The sequence below is a fragment of the Eutrema salsugineum genome, unplaced genomic scaffold (genome assembly GCF_000478725.1).
Source record: "Eutrema salsugineum unplaced genomic scaffold, Eutsalg1_0 scaffold_1, whole genome shotgun sequence".
Lineage (NCBI taxonomy): Eukaryota > Viridiplantae > Streptophyta > Magnoliopsida > Brassicales > Brassicaceae > Eutrema > Eutrema salsugineum.
Window position 1 is genome coordinate 9,137,227 of NW_006256909.1, and position 5,495 is coordinate 9,142,721.

Consider the following 5,495-nt stretch of genomic DNA (forward strand, 5'->3'; position numbering starts at 1 on the left):
GTACACCGAGTAGACAACCGATTTCAATTTAGGATTCTCTCTACTTCAATTTTATGCCAAAATACAAATAAATATAACGAGAAGATGTCAAAATCCTCTGTTTTTCTCTTGCGCCAATGTCTGCGTTTGAAGCTTAGATGACTTAAGTTGAAAAAGAATAGCCTAAGTTTGAATCTTTTCTCGGATACCCAATTGATTTCACGAACTCACAAACACGATCAAAGTGGTCCAAATGATCTAAATGATCCTCCATATGCAAGCTCATGAAATATTTTTCTCTTTAACTATGAAGATGAGATTTGCCTTAATCTCAGCGTTGTTATTCTCTACATGTGGTGGGTTAATCCCGTTTGATTTCCATGTGCATTAGACACTCCTTGATTAACCCTTATTCCTTGAGCAACCCCATCTTGGTTCTCATTTCCTGCTTGTGTGTTCTCTCATTTTTCAATCATCCTTATCCTCGTTTAGTTGACATATTTCCAGACTCTGTTTAATTTGGTATCCTCTTTCTTCTTTTGATGTATAATAATCTATGCTATTGCGCTAAGTGTTTGAATACCTTAAAGACTTGTGTCCCAAATTTCAAAGTTCAAACCATCAATCACTTCAGATCAAATCATTATACACTCGTTGGTAGCATGAGTATAGAGTTGAATATCTGTCAACGATAGATATTTTTGTCTAATTGCTTCTTTTTTTCTAATACATTCTCATGCTGAAGCTAACTAGGTGTTCATAAATAATACGACGGCAAGATATTCCAAAATGATGTTGGGCTTCTAAATGTAACACTCATTTCCCCTAAAAAAGGGGAGAGATTAGATCACATGTAAAAGATTAATTTCACATACCTCATTATTTACTTCTTCTTTCGTGGCAAAAGCAGTGTGCCTTTCCGGGCAAAAGAATTCACGACTTGTGCAAATAAATAGATTAGGCAATGGGCTCTGAACACTCAGTGTCAAGGTTTTTACTTGGTAGTAAGCCTAATATTTACAGAAAAAAAAACAATAAGTAGCTCAGAGAAAAGCAAACAGAAAATGCATCAAAGTGTATATGATAATAGAATACCTGATATATGGGGTAGGGTTTCTGAACTCCCATCTAACAACACTGCATCAGTGATTAAGCTTCAAGGCAAGTCACGGTGCACCCTTATCCACTTACTATAGTGAGGGTATATCACTGTCTCACTTGTTGGACGAACTATAATTGGGGATTGTCAAGTCAGATTTACCATATTGGACACCCAAGCCACCTATACAAAAACATTTAAAACTTTTCGAAGAAAGTCTCTCAGCCATAAAGAAAAATCCTTTTAAGATTTAAAATATACACACCTCTGCAGAGAACAACAATCCTGATAGTTAGAAAAAAAATTATGTTCCAAAACAATACCAATAAACAACATTGCACCACCCAAAACAAAACCAAAGAGATTGAGATTGAATGAGACATGATAAAGGGTTAAATTTGAGAATTACTTGCCAGAGAGATTGATGATACATGGACATTGTGTTTGGGATTTTTGGATACAACCTAAAAAAGCAAAAATCTCAGAACCAATATTTTTGGGGAAAGGACCTTCTTCTGTTTGCGGAGTTTAGAGGATGGCAGTGGATTTTTTTTCTTCTTCTTTGAATCAATATTGAATAATCAGAAAAACGTTTCTAGAAGGAGGAGGTTAAAAGCCTAATCACGAAACATTGAAAAGCAAGCAGCTCCAAGCAAATAGCTTACGATAGAAATTTTTTTTTTTTTTTTTTGAAAAATTTGACATGTCAGAATAATTCTCTCCAGAGCTGACATGGTTGGAGAGAGAGAATTGATTAACTTTTAGATAGTAGATAAATAGACAGCTTTAGGTTAAGAGATAATTAAAAATTTAGGACAATTTTCCAAACCATTTGTCCTTTTAAGATTTATTATCTTAGACATTGTCCCTCTAATATTTACTTTTATTAAAATTCAAAATTACCTTTAAAATTTCACTCTAGTATTTTTTTTTTAAAAAAATTAATATTCACCTTAAATATAAAACAATTAAAAAATAAAATAAAACCAACAAAAGATAAAGAAAAATTCTCGTCTCCACAACAACAAAAGAAACATCAAAAAATATTCCAACTACTTTGTTTTATGAAGACACATGTCACACATCAGAAGTTTGGCTCTCTTTGAATGAGTTTCCACCGATGGATCAATCTCAAATTTAGACACCAGATACATAAATGGACTAGCTTTCATTTGAAAGTGGTTTGAAGTAATTCTAACGGTGCGATCAAAAATTATGCCAATTTTCGTGAAAACAATCCAATTTGGCGAGCAAATAAAGTAAGTGCAGAAAAAGCGCAAAAAAAAAAAAAGACGATAGGTCTCGAACTCGGACGTTTGAGTTAATAGAAAGCCATAAAAACCCATTGTTGCTCAGCACGTTATTCGATTTTATTACTACGGTTTTAATACTTAATCTCAACATTAGAAAAATATAAAAAAAAAAATTTAAAAAAAGGAAAGTGAATATTTGGAAAATATTCAGTTGGATGGATAAGCACATGAATCCTAAATTTTCTCAGATTCTATAACGATTTGCTAGAATACATATTCTATATTACATAGAACAAAGAAGAATTACTAGAATTCACATTCTATTAAAATGTAGAATATAGTAAAAAATATAGAACATGTATTCTAGTAGTTGTAGAACTCTAAAGAGTTTGTAGAATTCATATTCTATATGACTAACAGAATGAAGAAGAATATGTAGAACACCAATTCTAGGTTTCGTAGATTGTAGAGGAATATGTAGAAAATCTATTCTAAAAAATCGTAGAATGTAGAATACGTCTTCTACATGTTGTGGAAAATAATTTTTAAAAATTTAAAACTTTCCATAATTGATTTTCGGTAATTAATTTATTTTCATTTATGGTATTTCGATTTTTTTTAAAAAAACGAAACATTAAATTCAAATTTCTTAAATTAATTTTAACATTAATTAAAGGGTACTTAAGTCTAAAAGTGATAAAAGTCCAAAAAATCTTATGAGGATAATTGTATGCAAAATGTGTCCTAAATTTACAATTTTCCCGTAGGTTAATAATATTCATACAGTAGATAACAAAGTAAATTAATTTGGAAGAAGAAATCAGCCGAATTAAATATTTGTAATTGTGATGTGCTCTTTTGTCATTGTATCAGCTTATATATACAGTATATCGACTTAATCGCCTAGTTATTGTGACCGGGTATTAGCAATGTGACCAATTTATTTTATGTTAACCGGTCGGTCGATCGATCGGATACACCTTTTTTTTTTTTTTTCACTCACCTGCGGCCATCTTTTTTAAACATTTGCATGCTTAAATCGCAACAACACAAATTCGTGTAAATGAGTTATTTTTTTCTTCTTTTTCGTTCATTCTTTTCTTCCATTTCCAAACGGCATCACCGATGTACTAGACTCTTATTTTTTCATGCTTAGCCAATATGATCATAAATAAAGTAGTTTGATGTAAATAAGAAAATCTCTGAGGGCGTGACTCAAATACATCTTTAGAAGTAAAAAAAAAAATTAGTGGAAACACTTCATCTCTCTGTTGAACACATTTGGAATCTTTTCCACTTAACAAGTAGAAGAAAAGAAGAGAAGACGCATTTTTCTCTTCTTTCTCTATAAACATTGATCATTTGCACCCAAATTAAATGTTTTAAGGAAAATATTCATTCGCTCACACGGAGCTTTAATTAGTCGTTGAAATTGTTTTGCTTCATCTCATCTCTTTGTTGAACACATTTGGAATCTTTTCCACTTAACAAGTAAATTAAAGAAAAGAAGAGAAGACGCATTTTTCTTTTCTTTCTCTATAAACATTGATCATTTGCATCCAAATTAAATGTTTTAAGGAAAATATTCATTCGATCACGCGGAGCTTTAATTAGTCGTTGAAATTGTTTTGCTAAGTGCTTTATCGGATGCGTGTAAACACGACACTATACACGCATTACCGCCCCGTCATAATCTTTTTACTCCAAACTGTGCAAATCTCTCAATTACTCGTTTTCATTCTAGTATTTTTAGGCTAAAAATGGGAAATGCTTCTTTTTGGCCGTTGAAAAGAAATATACCTATATGCAGTTTTTCTTTCTTTCTTTTTAAATGGGTATTAAAAAAAAACTACTACTCTAAATCTTTATGAAAAATATATTTGCTGTAAGAAAAATATCAGATTATTTAGTTTGTTACCTTTCTCTTAAGTTTTGCGGACTACATTAATTTGAAGAAGACGACAAATTTTACCATCTACCATTGTTTTCAATTACTCTAATTCTCTACTTACTACATTATTTCAATTTCTTCTCAATTCTTCTTTTTTACTCTAAAACATTCACTCGTTAATGCACCCTTTAAATGTTATTAAGAAGGCTTGAACATGCAATAGGTCCCACAAGAGAATATGTATTTTCCGTATGCTATTTGATATTTCAAGAGAGTACCCTATTGAAAACAACAAATATATATTTTTCTTTTATATGGACTAGAAGAGTATACCCTATATGGACTTAATGTTTTTAAGAACATTATTCCAAAACTTGGTTGAACACATCGATGTGTTCAGGGTTATGAGTTATAAGATGTGTTCTTCGGTTGGGAAGCGAATGATATAAAATGTATTTATATACCAAAGAATGGGTTTGGAGCTGGACTTGACGGATTAATGTTTTTTGCCTATTTGAGCAAATGGTTTTAGTTACTATATCTGGCAAAAAAAAAAACAATCGGGTATTTTATCTTATTATCATTTTTAATTGTTGGGATTTTGCTAATGGAAAAGTGATGTCTGACATATTCGAGAAGTATGAGACCAAGTACAGATGAAATGATTTTTGTCTTTGTTATTTTATTTAGTATCATTTTTTACTTTTATCTTGGTGAATAAACTTTTTTTTCCAAAGTTCACCATTTTTAGTATTTGACCCATGAAGTCTTCATAAATAATTAACTACTCTAACAAATTCAATCACAATCAAACATGATGTCCAACCCAAACGTTATTTATATTATCCTTATCAATAATTTAAAATATGATTATTACTGTTGAAGCATATATTTTGATAAAAATAACCTTTATTTTTTCGATCAACCCCTTTATTTTTTCGATAATTGATAAAAGTATTCAGGTTATTTTTACAAACTAACCCCTTTATTTAAAATATTCAGGTTTTTTTTTTAAAAAAAATTAAGATTATATAAAAGGAAGGCATATTTGTAATCGAAAAAGATATTTATATTTTATTCTCCTATTTCTGGCAAGCTGCAAGCATATGGTTAGTTTCAACGTTTCTATTTTTTGTTCCCTCTCTCTAAAAAACTGCAAATAAATTTTTATAACTGATAAATTGAATATTAATTGATCGAAACATGATTACTGATTACTTGTTTCTCAATTGCCATTTGGCACTAGCTAATTTACACATATAAATCGTATCAG